Source organism: Gobio gobio (assembly GCF_949357685.1).
Source record: "Gobio gobio genome assembly, chromosome: 20".
Taxonomy (NCBI): domain Eukaryota; kingdom Metazoa; phylum Chordata; class Actinopteri; order Cypriniformes; family Gobionidae; genus Gobio; species Gobio gobio.
In genome coordinates this window covers 15,144,756-15,165,580 of record NC_137113.1, presented here as the reverse complement: position 1 = coordinate 15,165,580, position 20,825 = coordinate 15,144,756, and the positions used below count along the sequence as shown (strand labels likewise).

Below are 20,825 nucleotides of genomic sequence, written 5' to 3'. Positions count from 1 at the left end.
AATGATGTCCGATTTGTAAACGAATCATTCGTTTGAGCCGGATCTTATCAGTGAATCGAACGAACCGTTTCACAAAAACACGCATCGGACTGAGGTTCTAGCGTTTTTCGAGTCAACAGCTCACTGAATGTCTTTCAAAGATGTTCGTTTCGTGAACCGAGAACTGGAAACATAGGCACTATGTTTTAATGTAATTGTCCTACAGTTAGTCAAAGGGTAATCGGTCTCATTTGAACTTGAAAAAGTAAGATGAATCTATTTTATGCAACTGACATAAAGTTATTCCAATCTTAATAAAATTAGACGACTAACATAACATGTAAGACTAGTCTAATGCAACCGTCCAGAGATGCTTGATAGCTGATAGCGAGAGCATATAGAGAGACTAGTGCCGAGAATTATTGGACTAATTTGGTAAAAAAGTTACTTTAAAGGCACAATATGTAATTTTCGCCGTTAGAGGTCGCTTATTCAAAACAAAGGCGTAGTTTGATTCTCAGAATCATGGGAGTTGATGTCTCTACATCCAGTGGAAAAGAATCCGATAGGTAGAAATCATATTCAGGGATGAGTTATTAAAGATGTATTAACATTACTGTAATATGAAGTAAGGTGACCAGACGTCCACGTTTTCCGAGGACAGTCCCGGTTTTTGGTAGCCTGGCGAGGCCATACTCAATTCTAGTCAGAATATGAGTCTGGTACCACTCCATTGAGCTTTGATTATGGGGCGTGTTTCAACCGAGCCAGGAAAGACCTGAATTGGATAGACCCACAACCAATCAGAGCAACAAAGCGACGCGTAACGTTAGTTGTCAAATGTCAACAGAACTCAACTGCACTGTGTTGCCAAGTCCGTGTTTTTCTCCATGTCCGCGGGTTGAAGCGACCCCAATTATGTGATTATATAAACCCAGGAATGCGAATTTTAGCAGGCAACCTTGCCAAAATAACATATTTTGCCAACCAAACGCCATTTTTTTTCGGAGAACCCCCCGGAAAGTTATTGTTTTGGGCTATAGTTTTGAGTAGCAATTGTGCGCGACATTGCAAAAACACTTGGCAACCCTGTCTGCACGCACGCTGGATTAAGTAACGTTACAAGAAAAAGATGAGTGTAAACGATCTTTGCCAGTAATAAAAGAATTTAAGGATACACAGAGTACTTACCAACACGATCATCGTTTCTGAGAGAAATAATGAAGGTGAATGTATATACGAACAAGTTCTCTGCCTAGGATAAGAGCAAATTGAACCCAAGAGCCTTCGATGACGTGGATGATTACGTTACTGTTTATCATCTGTCCATCATCGTCTAAAGCCCGCCCTGACAATTTCATTGGTCCGAACAGTTTCTGTTCGGGCATAATTACTCCTCTATGGAGCGAGTCCAGACCGAATTGCCCGAGCAAACATTTTTGTGGGCGGGGCTAAATTCGGCTGGCATCCAGGCTAGGTTTTTGGTGTTCTGTCCCCGGAAATGTCCCCGTTTTACAGCTCGTTCAAAACAACCCTCAGATAAATTGCAAAAAAGCGCCCAATCACCATACAGCAGCTGCTGATTATAGGAGCAATCGTGTAGTGATTATTTTCACCACGCTATGCTGACTCTACTTGGACGCGCGCGCGCGCTGCTAGTTATTTCATGAAAAAAACGTAACCGAGAGCAGAGCGCCATTATCGCCAAAAATCAAAAGAAACATCATTATCGCTTTCAAGGTAGTAACATACTAACTATTCATGTTAAATTAAAGTAATACTGTTTGTATGTGCTTTAGCTATAAGAGAGCCTCAACAGGGTGCGGTACTCTGAGAGTTCCGCAGTCACAAAGCAGATTAATTTACCACACATCTGAACTATAAAAAAGCCTAAACAATTACACTTGTAACAAATACATGTGCAGAATACACATACTTTCTGCTTAAAATAAGCCTAAAATGCAAAATAATAAGACCAATTGGATGGTAAGAGTTATTTTCAAGCACAAACATAACAAAATAGTAAAAATAGTCTAAATTTAAATAGTATAAACTTGTGAAAATAAAAATATTAAATACAATTATAAAATTATTATTTATCATATGTTGTTTTATTTTTGTAATGTGTTTTTGTTAAGTCATGTTATAATATTGTTTTGAACTGCTTGTTATTTACAATGGTTACTATTAACTGGTTTAATTTTTTTGTTTTTTGTTTTTTTTTGCGGGTGGGTTGAAATGTATTAAAATCCAGACCAAAAATCCTAATAATCAAACTAAATCATAATAATTATTAATGTTAAAAATAATATAAGGAGCCAACAATAACAATAAAATAATACAATTTATTGTCCCTGTTTTTTAATTAAAAGATAATAACAAATTAGATTTTTAGTGATATTTTGACCACTCAAATAGGAAATGTCCCCATTTTTCCATTTCAGAAATCGGGTCACCTTAATATGAGTGGGAACGAGGACGCTGGAATGATTGCTAATGAGATTATCAAGTTGCGAGATTATCTTTTATGTTGCGAGTCATTTATTATTTATTATGTGGGGTATTGTAGCGCTGTTTTATTTGATACATTTGAGCGTGTTGAAAGTTATGTTATAATGCTACTCTGTGCGCTCACCCATGTGCTACTATGAGACACTTGTTGCACACTGCTGTAAACTAGATCGATATTAGGCATGGTTAAACATGGTACTCGTGGTAAATCAAGGAAACGAGATTTAAACAGTAAGCCTGTGTTGAGCTATATGTTTATGATATGATCCAAACAGTTGCTCACCTGTCTGATAAAACATAATATAATATTAAAGCGTCTACAAAATAAAATTGAGGGTAACGCCGGTATGATGTCATTGATAGGCGACGCACGGACACGGTCCGTATCTAAAATTGCTTATTTCTCTAGATTTAAACATTTTTGGAAATATGTGGGATAATGTAAGTACACAGGTCAACAAAATATATAACATTGTTCTAGTGGTGTTTGGATAAATAACTTTTACAACTTTCTGAATCTGTTTTTGAACTGGCTCTTTAAAGTGTATCTTTTGAAAGAACTGATTTAGGGAAATGGTCACACTTAAACAGTTCACTCTTCACTGCAATGCACAATTTGATGTGGTTTGAGCTTAAACTGTTAACAAATTATAATATTTTTAATATTTGTATTATAAACACTTTGCAAAGGGCACATTGAAACAATCCCACACAAGCTGATCTGACCTCTACCATGACTTGGTTAACTTTAATGACCCAGCGGATGGAGTCACTCTCACTTGACCTATTGATATTGGATGCCAGTAGGTTCATGTTAAACTCTACGGCCCGGTTCTACAGACAGGGTTTAGATTAAGCCAGGATTAGGCCTTAGTTCAATTAGGACATTAAAGTAACTTTTATAAACGTGCCCTAGAAAAAAACATTACTGGTGTGCATCTTAAGTAAAAACAATGCCACTGACATATATTAAGATAAATCTGTGCAAGTTTCTTTCAGTTAAAACAACTCAAACATGCATTTTAGTCTAGGACTAGCTTATGACTTGTCTATGAAACCGGGGGCACATAATTTATCATGTTTGAGCACTGACTAACAGGTTCAGTGCATAAAACATCCATCCATCCATCCATCCATCCATCCATCCATCCATCCATCCATCCAATTTACATAAAATCATTTAGCAGACACTTTTAGTAGTGTTCACTATGTTCAGTAGTGCCCACTAACGGTGAATGCAGCTTTCTGGAGGGGCACATATGTTTTGCAGTAGTGAGTTTAGTGGGGTTAAAGGGTTAGTTCACCCAAAAATGAAAATTCTGTCATTAATTACTCACCCTCATGTCGTTGGACACCCGTAAGACCTCCGTTCATATTCGGAACACAAATGAAGATATTTTAGTTGAAAGCTGATGCTGAGAAAGGCTTCACACAGGCCTCCATTGGCATTCAGTACATTGACACTTCCAAGATCCATGAAAGGCACTTAAAACGTCGTTACAAAGTCTATCTCACCACAGTGGCTCTACAATAATCATACAATGCGACGACAATAGTTTTTGTGCGGAAAAAAAAATCAAAATAACACCTTTATCCAACTTGTTCTTGTCTTCCGTGTGCGCCTCCACGACGCATGCGCGAGAATATGACGCAGATCCGGCGTTCGGACATATGACCCAGAAGCGATTTGTTTACGAGCAGAGGAAGACGCGCGTGTCTAAGCTGTTGGATTCTACATTGATCGTGCTTTAGGTCTCGGCGTAGTGCTCAAAATGGGGCTTAAGTGTGTATTTCATCGATTCCCGAACACCGGCGCTACGTCATATTCTCGCGCATGCGTCGTGGAGGCGCACACGGAAGACAAGAACAAGTTGGATAAAGGTGTTATTTTGATTTTTTTTTGCGCACAAAAACTATTGTCGTCGCATTGTATGATTATTGTAGAGCCACTGTGGTGAGATAGACTTTGTAACGACGTTTTAAGTGCCTTTCATGGATCTTGGAAGTGTCAATGTACTGAATGCCAATGGAGGCCTGTGTGAAGCCTTTCTCAGCATCAGCTTTCAACTAAAATATCTTCATTTGTGTTCCGAATATGAACGGAGGTCTTACGGGTGTCCAACGACATGAGGGTGAGTAATTAATGACAGAATTTTCATTTTTGGGTGAACTAACCCTTTAAGAGCCTTTTCTGTAGGCAAACATCAGTGCCTTGAATTTAATGCGAGCGGCAATTGGCAATCAGTGCAAGTTTATGAAAAGAGGTGTGATCATGTACGCTCTCTTCGGCTCGTTAAAGACCACCCAAAATGTATTTTTATCACTCTTTGCTTCTCTTCCTTTTGTCCATTCAGATGAGAGTTAAGCGTGCTGTGACAGAGATCCTCAGTCTTATATGAGATAAACAGGATGCTCAGTTCTGAAATAGCACAGTGACACTACTGAGTGCTGTAACAGACCAATCAATATGTCGCCTCCTAAACTAAAGACAGTTTGTTACAGAATTTGCCATACATACTTTTTATTACTTTGCTTTTTTGAACATTCAGGTTTTATTCATATTCCAATTTATAATATTTGTGGCTACGCCAGGAAGTAATTAAAGGGGGCTTAATTTCAGCTGCTGTTTTCCATACAACTTTATTTGCATATAGTTAAATAGTGTGTGCAGTTATAGACACGTTCATTAAATAAATTACATTTATTTTTAAAACATTTTCGTTGTCTTTCTTGTTCTTCTGTAACTGTTTGGCATTTATTTATTTCATCGAAATTTGGGGGGGGGGGTAATTAACATGGATTTAGACTTTCAAAAGATCCATCACATAATGTCGTTTAATGATGTTTTTTTATTTTACCTAAAGTCCCTTCATTGTGACTTGAAATTCCGAAGTGGGTGGTTGAGACCAGTCCTCTTTCCATCCGTAACCCTCCTTACCCTGGATATCCAGGTCAGCAGTGGCTTTACTTGGTGCGACCCCAAATCAAGCCCTATAGATTAAGTAAGGCCTGTCTTGAGCCGGTTTTCTTTTAGGATCTGCTTTTTTTATTGCTCAGTGCTGTGTGATTGAGTGATTTTTTTTTTTCCTCTCTCATTAATGTCTGGTGGAGGACATTCTGACTGAATTCAGGTCACGTCTAGATCAGATGTTTTTTTCTTAACACACAAGCGTATGCCTTGAGTACAAAAGCTTATGCCTTTTGAGCTCTGAAAACAGGCCAAACTGGACTGTGTTGGGAAAACCGGACAGAAACCGCAACATGCCTAAATGCAAACACGGAGAGGTATGTTTGTTCTGTCTCTTTTATTGTGGATGGAATAAGAATAAGACAAAAGCTGAGCAAAAGAATGAAAGGTCACATTTGTGTACACTTTCATCTTTTTTGTTCCTCTTTTTTTAATCATCTCTTTCAGTATTTGTTTTGTCTTTAATACTTCTGATTTTGATTTATGTGTAATTTTGGCTACTGAAGTAAAGTAACTCTTTGGTATTAATTTATTTTAAATTATAATAAATTGCTACAGAGGCCTGCACATAACATGTAGACAAAAATAATGTATATTGCGATTCGTGACAAATCAACAATTACTTCCATGACTTATTGATACGTCAGCACATTTTAATTTGTTCCTTTGTTTTATGTGAATTGTGCGCACAAAATAATAATTTGTTCATTAATTCAAAACAAGGGAACTAATTAGTTCAACGTGGCAAACAATTTACTAAAACGAGGGAATGAAAAAGTCGTGAGAATACAATTCAAGGTCATGATTTTAATAAGTAATAAAATGAGTAAACTAATTCCTAATTCATAGCATATATATATATATATATATATATATATATATATATATATATATATATATTATATATATATATAAAATTAGTTTTATTTGGGACTCGATAAATTCCTGTGATTTTCAGCATAATTTCTCCATTCTTCAGTGTCACATGATCCTTCAGGAATCATTTGAATATGCTGATTTGGTGCTCGAGGAACATTTCTTATTAATTTCTTAACAATGTTGAAAAAGTTGTGCTGCTTAATATTTTTGTCAAAACTGCAATTTTTTTTTTTTCAGGATTGTTTGATGAAAAGAAAATTCAAAAGAACACCAGTAGTCTTTACTCTCAATTTTGATTCATTTTAATTCATGCTTGCTCAATAAAAATCTTGCTGACCCAAAACTTTTGAACGGTAGTGTATGTTAAAAAATATCACAGGGCAGGGGGCAAAATTCTGTGCAGCCACAGGGTGGAGCTCTTGAGTGTGCTAAAATGAGTGTGTGTGTGCCGGGGGAGGAGACAAGAGGAGAGGGTTATAGAGAGCCATAAAGAGAAACAACATGAGGGAGAGAGGAGGGGGTCATTTTCAGATACAGCAGAGTTTATGCTGAGAGCAGAGCAATCGAGATCTCAAACTGGCCACCTCATTTCCCTGTAGCATCACTTCCACTCACGCATGGAGCGCTGGAGATTACTGGAAGATCTTGGGAGTTAGGCTTGTGCTGGCTTTTCTGGATAGCAATAACGCATGCAGGTGTATTTATCCGGCTAATTGGATCGAAAGAACTGGAATTGTGAAGGCATAGAGCTGTCATTCAGCACTACAGGAATATTTTACTCAGGTACATTGTCCTTTTTTACATTTTATGCATTTACAATCATTTGTCCCTTTTCATAAACATACATATTTCTAAATGTAGCAGTGTGTCACATCTACATCTAGCTAATAAATCGTGTGCACACTTTGACAAACACACTGACAGTTTCTATTGTAGGCTTGTGGATGACTTTTCCCTTCACAGGTCATTGTAGAATGAGTCAGTATGACCTCAGGAAACTCGTGGCAGCCACAAGACATGTAGCCTGTTTAGATGGAGGCTTTGTATGTGCTTCTGGGATGACTTGATTAAACAGTAATTCTGATCTGTGGCATGTGTTTTTCAGCTGCCTTTCTTATCAGTGTCTTTGCAGAGACAATGCTTAGAAGGAGCAAGTGGTGGGTGTTCTTGTATCAACTGATGTTTCAGCAAAGATACTTGATAATTGTTGCAGCTTTGTCCTTTTTCCTGCTGTTTTTTTCTTCGTCTCAATTTGTACACACATTAATGTGATATAATATATTGGCCTATAAGGCAGTGTGCTATGCAAGTACACAAGTGTGAATACTTGGCCAATGCGTTGTAAACACGCAGCCCTTTTGAACATAATTGGCTCAAGGGGGCGATAGAGTTGGCTTCAGAAGCATCATTAAGCCGAATGTTTTTGTTCAGGTAACTAGCATAGCTATAAAAATGTTGATAGTTTTAAGGCTTAGTTCATCTAATAATGGAAATTCTGTCATCCTTTTCTCACCCTTATGTCATTCCAGTCTTCGAAATACAAATCAAGATATTGCATCCAATTTTAAACCATTTGAGCGCAGAAAGACGTGGAAGAGGACTCAATTCGGTCTATTTTTGCTTGAATTGACACAGATGCAAAATTATGTCAAAATCTCGGCGAGTGTCTTCGTAAACACTGTCGCTAATGGCTTACGTGAACGTAAACAATGGGGGTTATGCGCAACAAATTTACATATTCTGTAAAAGTCTCATCGCTTTTGGTTTAGGTTTTTCATTAGAGGGTAAGGCTAGTTTACCCAAAATTATTGGGTAATTTTGCCAACTCTATTCCCCGAAATAGTCATTGTATCTCCATTTTTATTTCTTTTATTTTAATTACTTTTTGTATGTTGTTCTTTCTCTTTGTGTTTTGTATTCGTTATTGTTATGTGTGGAAAAAAAGCAAAATAAAATTTTAAAAAAGTTACAAAAAATATTCATCCATGTGACTTTATAGAGCCTCCTTCAGAGGAGCGAGCAAAGATGAGCATGATCAATGTTCATCGCATATGCAGATTGACATCTAAAAGTTTTTTTTCTTCTTCCGACTAACATTTAGATATTCAAATCGAATAAAACAGCAACAATGAAAAGAACTAGCTAGGTTAGCTGATCACCTTAAAATCCATAGATATCGCCGTCAGTTCGTTCTTCCAATGAGGTTTGTTCTCGCGTGTCAAACAATTGTTTTTGAGCTTCTGTTGAACGTGTTTGATGAGCTCAATGTATGTGCATTGATCAATGTTTATATAAATGATAACAGAATTTTTGTGTGAAACTGTTTACTTTACTAGCAAAATTATTTTCAACTGTTGTTGATCCGCCATGACAGTAGATGAGCTGAAAGAAAAAAACGCCATAGAAGTGACAGTTTATGCTAATACTCTCTATAGTGTCCCCGCTACACCGCAGACAATGCAATACGCGCATTATTTGCAATCGAATATGTTTCAGCATGAAAGAACTGGCTTGTAGCATTTGCTTTCAGGTACTTTCGTACGAGTTTGTACGTTCTTGTGTGAATGTTTTGGGCCTAAAGGCCCTTTCGGGGAAGCTGTGTTTCCAGCTATGTTTCCGGTTGAGTCATAATGTAAACATTTAAGTTCCACAGACGTACTGGCGGAAACACATTCACTTTCCATAGTCGTGGACACAATTAGGTTTTACAATAAGATTGTTATCGTTGTCTGTAGCCTACATTGGGCAAACACAGCTGCAGCTGTAACTACAACTATAGCTGTAATCTCGTGAGAAATGCGATACCTGACAAAGGTTAATGTTTATTGAATAGCTAATGACATCAACTGGACATTTCGTCACCATTGTTTCCTTGTATGTGATTGGTTGAAGCATTTTCTGTCGCTGCAAGAGTTAAAAAAAATCATAATTGAAGCGAAAAAAAATAAACATTTTTTTTACGCCACAGCACATTCGCGTTCGGTGTGGAAGCACTCATTACACAAACAGCTGATCAAAAAATAAAACCGTTCGAGCGTCAAAATCGTGTCCAGTGTGAAAGGACTTTTAAACAGTATGAAATGTAGCATTAAATTTGTTTGCTCGCTATTAGAATGCTAGCATGTTGCTAAGCAATTACCATGATTGTCAATTAGATTCTACTACCTTTAAAGCACGTTTCAATGTTGAATGAATGTGTAATAAATTTAAAGTTGACATTTTTCTAGCTCCATCCACCTTCATGGCTTCATGGACATTTTCTTTCACTTGTTACAGTGTATTATAGGATTGCATGCTCCACAAAGGATACATGTGATGTTGCCTTAGAATTTGGCCAAAATTAGGTATCTTGAAAGGCGGCAGAAGTGCGATTCCTTAAAATCCTTTCTATGTAGACTATGTAAACTGGGGTCCTCCAGGATTAATGGTCATGTTTAGTTAATTTTTTGATCTGTCTCTTCTTCTATTCATCTAGTATTGATCAGTCAGAGCAGACATGCCTATAATGAATGTTTGGTTAGCGTTTTCTCTGGAAAACAACCCCTGTGTTCCGCGTTTTCTTCAGCCCTTTACAATGTCCAAATGACAGCATGTAGCCAGTGACTTGATTGATGATGGCACATTCTTCTGCCCCTGTGGTGTTTGTTTGTAGGGGTGACATGTCTGGTATTTAGTGAGTGTGTTGAATTGACCTGGTCAGCAGAGAGAGTATGTTAGGCATGGTGTCCTGCTCTCGCTGTGGGTCACTGTGGCAAAGTTCTTGAAGTAAAAATCTCTCTTAAAATCTCTGTGGTTCTCTGTCAGCTAACGATAGAATGGGCAAATAACATCCCATAAAGTTGCTTTGGAGGGATCTGAGCCATATCTAGGGACTAGAACATCATATAGATGACTGCATAGCAATGCTCAAAAAGCCATTCAGATCATCTTAGCAACTGAATAGCAACCATAAACAACAGCATTTCTTGCATTTTATTCATTAAAAAAATCTAGTTTGTGGTGTTTTTCTGTGATTACTGCTTTGTTTAAATGTGGAAATTGGCATTTGTAGACGGTCTTCTGTTTTTTTCATAAATGAAAGTGTTAAAATCTAGCATTTACTCTGCAGAATGGTCACTCAGTGACAACATGCTCACAAGCAACAGTACGTGTGATTACGGCCTGCCAGAATGTCTTTGCTCTGACAGTCACATGGTTGCGCCGCGAGAGAACTTCAGGGTAATGCACCGCTGCGAGTGTGCCAAGAAGTGCCGCCGCTGGTGACATTGAGCCAGAGCTGGATCACATTACCCAGGAGAGCTCGCCCTAGTTTAATATCTCGTTTTAGAAATAATTCTGGCACTTAAAGGTCCCATGGCATGACATTTTCATTTTATGAGGTTTTTCAACATTAATATGAGTTCCCCTAGCCTGAATATCGTCCCCAAGTGGCTAGAAATTTTGATCGGTGTAAACCGAGTTCTGGGTGTCTTTCTCTGCCTTTGAGAAAATGACAGCCAAGAAGAGCTGATCTGGAATTTTCCTGTTATGAAGTCATAACAGGAACGGTTACCTCCCTTTCCTCCGCCCAGAGAATCTGGCACGCCCATGCGAGCGCCATATTTGTCCTCGAGAGATCATGGCTTGTGAACGAGTTGAATGCTGGCAGTTTCTCAGTGTTTGGACATACAAATGAAAACAGAATTCTTTTTTCAGTTCCTTCTGATCTGTGATCTGTGATTTCTGATGTGTAGCTAATTATTTATTATTCGTGCACACACTGCGGCTTCTCTCTCTCCCGAAAACAGTGTTTTCTATCTTGTGAGTCCATGTTTTTGTACGTCCTTGTCGCGTCTATCTGTTCTAAAATGTGCATACAGTCATGAGTTTCTGCTCAACATGGGCAGAGTCACATCTTTAGCGATAAACCTCACGCACGCCGAGGCTCGGGCTGCACTGACCGGTCGGCCTTTAACATCACCGACCCCCAGTACTGCATCTGGCCCACAGCGGAGACACCAAACGTGGCGCGAGATTAAGCAGAACGGGGGTAAGCGTGAGCATATCCGGGCTAGCCAGCCTAGCTCCGCAATAAACTGGATTACATTCTGTTACAGCTGTTGTGTCTTTGTTTGCGCTGTGTACTCAATGCGCGTCACTGACGCTTTTCATATGATAGGAAAATATCTAAAAATAATGCTATTATCAACACTTACTCGTAACTCGTTCATCTCGACAGCTGTAATGGTACATTGCATGTGTTACAAAGTTGGTAGATTAATGATGAAGACGGACTCGGTGTGACTGGGACTCGTGTTTATTCAGAACTCTCAGATACAAACAAAATAAACTTGCGCTAACAGCGCTCCCAACTCAGTAGTTACTATAAATAACTTTGTCAGCAATCGCTCCGTCTCTGGTACATTAGTGATGTCCGGTTCGCAACTAATCATTCTTTTGAACTGGTTCTTTTTAGTGAACCGTATCAGTTCACCAAATCGGACTGAATCGTTCTAAATGGTTCGCGTCTCCAGTCAGCGCTGATCCATAATTTACTAAAGTTACTAACTTTCTGACATGAATGTCAGCCCCTCCGACTAGAAATAAACTAACAACCTGAAGTATATGCTGTAACTACAACAGTTCACTGAACTGAGACGTGCTGAGATCTGATGAGAAGTGAACTCCGGTCCATCCGTCTCTCTGGCAGCAGGCTCGTGCCTGCTCCTGCCTGGTAGACCTCGTTAAACCACGCCCCCTTCACTACAAGATCTGATACTCATTTCAAATGCAAAGATGTCAGCCAATCACAACAGTGGCCGTTTTTACTGAAGTCTCACAGCAGACACGCCTCTTGAAACAGGGCATTCAGCCACAGAGCAGACATCAGTATAGAAAAAATGATTATGACATTTTATGATGTAAAAATCATACTAACAATATAAGTACACATCAAGAAACATTATAAAATAATAGAAAAATGCCATGCCATGGGACCTTTAAAGGCTGTGAGGATATAGCGATTCCACTAAGAGTCCATATAGTGATTATTTTAAGTACTTTGATATACTTTATATACTTATAAGTATATACTGACTGTCATTTTATATTTATATATATATATACAGGGTTTTTCCTGGGTCAAAAATGGTCTTCGGTGGTGGTTCACACACACACACACACACACACACACACACACACACACACACACACACACACACACACACACACACCCTACCCACGTGATCTGTGAGCGCAATACTGACACATTTTCTCACAGCGCGCGTGACTTCTCATTCGCGTCATCTGGCACTACACCCGGGTGATGACGGCGAACATGACTGGTCATATTCATACATACGGCAGCACTCGCATGCATTGAACAAAGTTTACAAAGAGAGAATTATTTGAAGGCACCCCTGCTCTTGTCAGACGGCACCCCGGTTGGGAAACACTATTCAAAGCAGACGTTAAAATGATTCGGTTCAAAGGAGTCATTAGGTCACGAATCGGACAGCGTTGTGTGCGAATACTGTCTCTTAGAACATCGCGGAAGATGTCAACACATAGAAAACACTTAATAACTGAATATAATTTGTTTCCCGTTTATTGAAAGTATGCTTTATGTCAGCTGGTCAGAGAAGAGTCAACGTTTTTTGAGCGCAATTCACACCCAGCGGTAATTCAAGGAAAAAATAGTCCGAATGTGCCACGTGTAACATGGTTTCGGTCTTCCGACCTTTTGATTTGGATTAATATGTGAAATATGAGAAAGCTAACACAGTGATTATTATGAAGACACAGGGAGTGCGCACGGGGAGGAGCTCTCTGATCGTTCTTTCTGTCACTCAGTCACAAGCGCAGCATCTATTCTACTTCATTCATAAATCACAATAACTCATTAAATTAGGCTTTGGCGGGACAAAAATTTGTTTTGGCAGCCGCCAAAAAAATTTCAATGCAGGAAAAACCCTGTATATAGCTGGTTAATCAGCTCCAATTGCCGATTGCTGGAACAATCGGTTATCGGCAAGAATCTATACTGATGTATGCATGCCATCGAGGCTGAGAGAGCGCTAACATTACCTCAAGTGGTAAAACTGTGACAAAAACACACGCAAGCCTGACCCAAATGTTTAGTCATATATATATGCATATATATGCATGCTATGGTCTTTGTGAAGATATTTTTAAAGGTCCTGTTCTTCGTGATCCCATTTTTCAAACTTTAGTTAGTGTGTAATGTTGCTGTTAGAGCATAAATAATACCTGTAAAATTATAAAGCTCAAAGTTCAATGCCAAGCGAGATATTTTATTTAACAGAAGTTCCCTTTCAAAGCCTACAGCGAACGGCCGGTTTGGACTACATCCATGTACATCCTGCTTTAATTACGTCAGTAGAACAGTTTGTTGACTAACCTCCGCCCACAAGAATACATGAAAAAAGGGGGCGTGGTCTTGTTGCTCCCGCGTGGAGAAGAGGAAGTGTTGCGTTTGTATAGTGTTTGTCGCCATGTCGTCGAGACGCTGTTATTTTCATCCCGGAGTCAAATCACCTTTGTTTGGCTTTCCCAGGGACGCTGTACTTAGAGATCATTGAGCGCATGCATCCCCGTTATGGTAAGAGGCGTGACCTTTCCGGTAACGTGCGCTCTGCGTGCGCTAAGCTGCTGTCGAATCATAACACGGGAACCGCTGGCACAATCAGAACTCGTTACGTGTTTCTGAAGGAGGGACTTCATAGAACAGGGAAATCTTTCAAGCCGTTTTGAGGACAGTGAAAACAGTGGTATACAGATAAGTAAATTGTGTGAAAAATACTGTGTTTTTTTACACGTGAAACATGAACACATGTTATATTGCACACTGTAAACACAATCAAAGCTTCAAAAAAACGCGAAAAACGGGACCTTTAAAGATGGCCATCTTCAAGCATGACTGTTTTATATGAAAAGTTCAGCGCTTTTTTATGTATTATGTTTGTTTTCCTTCAGTATCCATATTACAAACTTTCGTTTGAGTAATTGGTTATTGGCCAGCGTGGTCCAACCTAGTTATCATTATCGGTAAAGATTTTTAAGATTGAGCCCTCAAATTTAATCTAGGAATTGTTACAGCCCTAGACCTCTGTATAAACTCCCTCACATGCTTGATTTCTCATAATGTAACCTCTTTATATTGTGTCATATGTTGCTATACACAATCATAAGGCTCCAACCAAAATTTAAATGCCCTTAATGTAAAATGTACCATTAGCAGTAATGTTGTACAGTAATGTTGCCCACAAGAGACACCCCACGTCCCAGAAAACTCCACCGTCCAGCCACGTGGTTGGCAGACACTTTGACATCAATTTAGAGCGCCTTCTCCCTAAAGATTTATCGGCTCATATCGATGTCAAAGGCAGACATGTGTCTCTGCGATAGAGGCACCTGCCTGCGAGTTCGGACCAACATTTGACTTGGAAATGAATGGTAACTTTCACGTGGTTGAAGGCACTCCAGCTTGGATAAAAACCATGCGACTACCTTGTTACCATGGCCCAACATAGAACCTTTGACATCCAGCTGATGAATTTGGATAACTCAAACCAGGCAACAAGCTGCAATATTGAGTTTATAAATAAACATGTTTGTATCCAACCAGCTACTAGCAACTGGTGGGATGTTTCCATGGCTAAGGCCTGCTTTTATTCTCACTCTTAATTTACATTCATCAGATGCTTTTGCTCTGTTTGACGTGTGTTAAGGATTTTGACAATTGTGATTTTTGTCTGTTATTGAAGCCATTTATGCTTATGCTCCTGAACATAGATCATTTTTTAACTAAGATTTGTTTAAAATTTGCAGTCATTCTGTTCTGGGTAAATGGACAAAAATATCAGTGGTGTAAAGTATTTGAATAAATGTAATTAGTTACTGTACGTAAGTATCTTCTTGGCAACTTTGTATTTGTACTGAGTATCATTAGCAACTTTTACTCTCTACTTGACTACATTTTTGAACAAGTAAATGTACTTTCTACTCCAATACATTTGTGTTGAGTAATGCAATTACACATTACATTTTGCATGGCGTCTAACTTTTTCTGCAGTTGTTTGTTTCTCCTATAAAGAAGCTATATCGCCATCTAAAGGCATTAAAGGTACTATATAGGGATGCACCGGTTGACCGGCCAAAAATGGAACTGGCCGGTTTTTGCTTCTAGCGAGCAATCGCCAACCGGACGGTTTTCTTTTGTATTTTTCTGCTGATTTTTAAGGAAGTCCGCCCGCGTGCACATACGCCTATATCGCAATCATTCACGAACATGTCACTAGTGTGTTACAAACGGAAACTGGAGAACTGAGGGAAGAGACGAGATACGCTGAAGGGAATGAAGAGCCGCTTTCCTGCGCGAGCTGAAGTTGTGCGAGCTTACCTCTCTGCGCCCTGCACAAGTGTAGATAGATAGTGAGCGTTTGTTCAGCTCACATGTTGGATCGGATGAGAACGAAACAGACTAACTTGTGACAAAGCCGAAATACTTATTTTTGTAAAGAATAACATGCATGCACTTTTTAAATGAAATACTATCAGTTCTGTATAGGATGATCATTTTTATTTGACCTTAAAATTACATTGACTTAATTTGATTAAAAAAGCCCCTGCTGTTGCATCTTGGTTTTTTTCGTTGCACTAAACATAATTTGATTTAACATTTTGGAAAAATTGTATACTTTGATTTTATTTAATTTCACTGGTAAACACTTTTTTTTCTTTACACTGAGTTTAAAAACAAATGCTGATTTAAGTAACCTCTTTGTTTGGATTGCAGAATATGCAGTTGTTGCCTTTAATTTCACATAAGTTCAACCCAATTCAATTTCCCGTTTTAGCCAAAAGCCAATTTGGCCTGTTAAATACCAGATAAACATCTTGTTCATGTATACTTTCATTCTTTACAAAAAAAAATCGGAAATCGGAATCGGCCAGTTTGCTTGAAAAAAATCGGCCATGTAAAATCATGATCGTGCATCACTAGTACCATATGTTGTGCGTTTTGCCTTTACTCACCCAAACATATCAACAAGGTACTTTACATGAATGCGAGTGCATTAGCAGGTTGTTGATGAATCGCAGGTGTTTGATTTATGACATGAGGACATGACTGCAGCTGGTGGTGAGGCTGAAACCAGCTGAAGGCAAGAAGGCTTTGACTATTATATATAATTTTACTATAACAATTTTATTTATCCGATATATTGACAAGACCTTTTTGAAGGATATTGGTTTAGTACGTATGGGCTTTTTGTGCACTTGAGCTGAACTGAGACTTGAGTATGTAGACGTTTAAGAGGCTGTTGTGTCAACCTTGATTTCAGTTTTATACCGATCTTAGAAAATAATCATGATTTCTCATCTTACAAATAAATTTTCTTATTTTCACTGGTATGTCTCTCAGGTTTCGAGGACTTGTGCATTGTTGAGCCTATATTTAGTATGAGTAAAATTCTTAAGTACTGTTAATTTTTACTCAAGTTGTATTGGTATTGGTGACTTGTAACTTGTAATGGAGTCATTTTCGCTGTAAGGAATCTGTACTTTTACTCAAGTATGGTTTTAAGGTACTCTTTACACCTCTGAAAAATATTGATGATGACTCTTGAATTACAGATTTTTTTTATACGATGTGATAGCATGGCTGTAATTGTAACTAGTCTGTTGGTTATTTAAAAATATTAAAATGGACTAGCCCTTCGATATTTGCTTTTTCAAGTGGGTTTTAAGTCTGTCCGTTTTAAAAAGTGAACATGTTTTTTTTTTGCAAACCATTTATATGAAATATAAAATAAAATCAAAAGTGAAAAGTCTTTTTCACATCATTATTTATTTTTAATTAATGTGCCCCTGTAATATTTAATGAAAATAACTTCCCATCTCTCTTGCAACGTAATCTCTGACATCTCTTGTGACAGTTTTTCTTGTTCGAGAAGATGTTTCACTAGGATACTTCACTCCCAACTTCCATTTTATGCCGACTTTAAACCAGGATTTCGGCTTTGAATGATTCATTAGAAATGTGCTAATGAAATGCTAATGCAGCTTTAGCATGAGTGCTTTGTCTTTTCAATGGGAAGCACATGAGGAAGCATTAAGCTAAAAACTGCCTTAATGTGTGCAGATGCATAATGGGCCTCACGGTGGGTACAATTTGTAGTATCATGTGTATGCATGAAGATACTCAAACTTCGACCTGCTGGGAGATTATCTGTGGTTATCGGCAGCCTACTGACCACACTTTATTTGAAAGTACTGGTCTGACAAACCAGAAAGATCCTGTTAATAATGCTGTCTATGCTGCAAGCAACTGTCGATTTATAATGCAGTATAAACTAGAGATGCACAGATCGACCAGCCAGGGACCGGAATCATGCCTGGCCCGGTATATAAAATATAATATAGGAAAAGGGATGGATTTTAATAAAGCCTCAAACCACAATGAATATGGTGCTGGTAGCACAATCTGATTATCGTTCTGTATCATTTTCGCTGTCGAATTGTCCTAACTACTGTTCTTATGTAAGAAAGACAGAATCCAGAGACAGAGTCCACTAGGTGACAATATGCACAGTACTACGGAAAGAGCGAATATTTTTTTTTTTTTTTTTTTTTTTTTTTTTTTTTAAACAGGAGGAGGAAAATACTACAATGGATGGCGAAATTGAAGAGCGTTTGTGTGAAGTTTGTGCGTTGTTTCTTCTGAACTATGTTGCAATGTTTGATCCACTACTTTTCTCCTTCGGTCCTGCCGAGCGAATGTCCTGTTGATGACACGACTCAGTGCTGCCCTCCGATGTCTTGTAGAGTATAAAAATGTGTCGAACTCGGCCATCCGCACCCATCCGTGGTTGAGTATACTTTGAAAGTTGTGCGGACACGACTGCGCGTGAAACGCTCCGGGACGTGGACATTTGAAGTTTACCCAGGGCTTTAGCATGTATTCAGTTAAACAGTCAGTTCTGGAACGTAAATAGTTGAGACACATAACACATGTTCTGTAACAGTATATTGGATCCATGCATAAACTCTTAAAGTGACAGCAGTCTATATTCCTGCTGCTCTCATGTTAATTTGTTTGCAGTTTGTTTTTGTTCTTATTTTATTAATGACTTTTTACTTGTTTTTTTATGAAAAAATTTTGCATTGAGGAAAAGTAGATTTTTGCTTGTATATACCAATGTCAATTATAGTTTTTACATATAAAATCGGTATCTGCAGGTCGCACTTACAAAAGAAATCGTAATCGGCCAAGAAAATTGTAATTGATACATCTCTAGTAGAAACAGATTTGTTGATTATAATTGGGGTGTTCCAGCTCTGTCACGCAGCATGTCACATTGCTTTCAGTGCACTCAGACAGTAATTTGTAGAGTTATCTGAATTATTCTGAAACAAATTCGCATTTATTTTAAATAATTGTGAAGCAAAGCATAGGGCTGTACGATTAATCGAAAAATAACCGAAACCGACATTCAGAACCTCTAACCGACGTATTTTTCCCATGTCGGTTATTTCGGTTTTCACGTGACTCCGCCCCGTCAGTCACATCAAGTGCAGTTTTCAGGCACACAGAGATGCAGGAGCAGTTATCTGTGTTTATAGATGCCCAGAATCACTATAGTAACTGCATGTTTTACACAGTTTATACAGGTCAGTTAATTGCTGTTCTTATAGCCTACGCGCTGACACACACACACACACACACACACACACACACACACACAGAGAGACGGCGCGCGCAAGCCCCGAAGCTGCTTTCACTTTCGTGCTCGTAAAGTTTGTCAAGTAAATGCGTTTAAACGCGACAACGCGCGCGCCCTGAAGGCAGACCTCTTTCACCTGTGTCCTCGCAAAGCTTTGTCATTTGTATGTGGTTTAAGCCCTGTCAGTTTGAACATTTAAAGCGAGTTTCGACCATCAGATGTGTATTATGTTGAACTAATGCCTGATTTATTGTGACAAACGAACACTCAGACAGAAGCTCGCAGAGGAGCACAGAAACGCAGGATCAATGCTGTCCTGTGACTAAAGTAAAGTCACTAAAGTAGCTTAGAAACTCAACCGTTATTTTAATACCTTTGAAGTAAGTACAAACCACAGCTTCATAATGAATAGAGACAGTAAGAGTAATTCACACACACAATCACTCTCTCATTAATGCATTCAAATAAATGTAATGTAGGCATACAGTGTTAATTTATCTGTATCTGATGTACAACAAACAGAAATCTGCTCCATAGACAATAACTGCTGAAAGTGAACCGTTTCCTTCAAGTATTTTATCGTTATCATTTTATCATTGAATCGTAATCGAGGTCAAATGTTCAATTAATCGAGGTTTTTATTTTTGGACAAATCGTTACAGCCCTAGCAAAGCATCAAAATATTCAAATCAACCATTGGTAGAAAGTGGCAGGCTGTCAAACCTCAAGAACTGTTCACGTTTTATTTAGCAGCAATGGTTTGTGTTGAGAAGTTTGCATACTACCTGCATTTATGAATTGTATAAATACATTTGTGTGTAAATATTAACACTGTGCTGGAAAAGGCCGACTAGCACGTTTGCCTTCCTTTAACGAGTAAGATGATTGAAAATATGAGGCAGGTCTAAAATGGCTGTTGTCGTTGGTTACGTCATATTTCAAAGCCAACTGAAAATGAAGTGTCATTAATTTAACTATAAGTCATTTTATTAAATGGACCCCAGTCACCCCTCATTTTCATAAGTTGCCACCAAGCTACACAATTAAAGCAGTTATGATTTTTAGACATTTTAGCTTTGGTTGGTGATTTCATTGTTGAGTGTTCAGTTTGGATGCCCTAAATACCAAGAGTCATTCAAGACATTCTTTCTTGATTCATTTGATTCAGCATGTGCAGTTCCAGCTAGAAAGTCACAGTTAACCTTTTCCTGTTCAAATGGGAGTTGATTTTGGGCCTCTGGTATATGATATAATGTGTCATATAATATACCGTTCAAATGTTTTAAACAAGTTAATGCTTTTATTCAGCAAGGATGGATTAAATTGTTTAAAAGTGACAGAAATGCTGTTCTTTTGATATTTTTATTTATCAAAGAATCCTAATGTCCTAATGTTTTCAACATTGATAATAATCAGCATATTATAATGATTTCTGGAGGAATAAATGATTTATTCACAGGAATAAATAATGGAGATATTGTAGAAATATTTCACAATATCACTGTTTTTACTGTATTTGTATCAAATAAATGCAGTCTTGGTGAGCATGAAACTTTTCAAAACCATTAAAAAGTCTTATTTGACAGGTCTATCCATCCGTCCAGAAATAGTTAATCCCAAAATTAAAACGTAGTTAACATTTCCTCACCTCGTAGGTTTGTAATTACATAAAGGTGAGAAAGTCCTTTTTTTGGCTCCAGTAGTCTTCTGGGCTACTTTTTCCATAGATGTAAATCCATATCCAAACAAGTGATGCTCATATA

The 20,825-nt window shown here is 38.2% G+C and overlaps 1 protein-coding gene across 6 annotated transcripts in view; it reads left to right on the top strand.

Moving 5' to 3' along the window:
* Positions 1 to 20,825, top strand: part of cyth1b (cytohesin 1b) — a gene marked incomplete at its 3' end in the record, with an annotated part of 101,604 nt that overhangs the window by 57,518 nt on the left and 23,261 nt on the right. Inside the window, exon 1 of one of the 6 annotated variants that reach the window (XM_079845971.1) lies at positions 7,081 to 7,120. The exons of the other annotated variants lie outside the window; for them this stretch is intronic. Of the gene's footprint in view, positions 1 to 7,080; positions 7,121 to 20,825 lie in introns of those variants that run through there. 6 annotated transcript variants of the gene reach the window in all.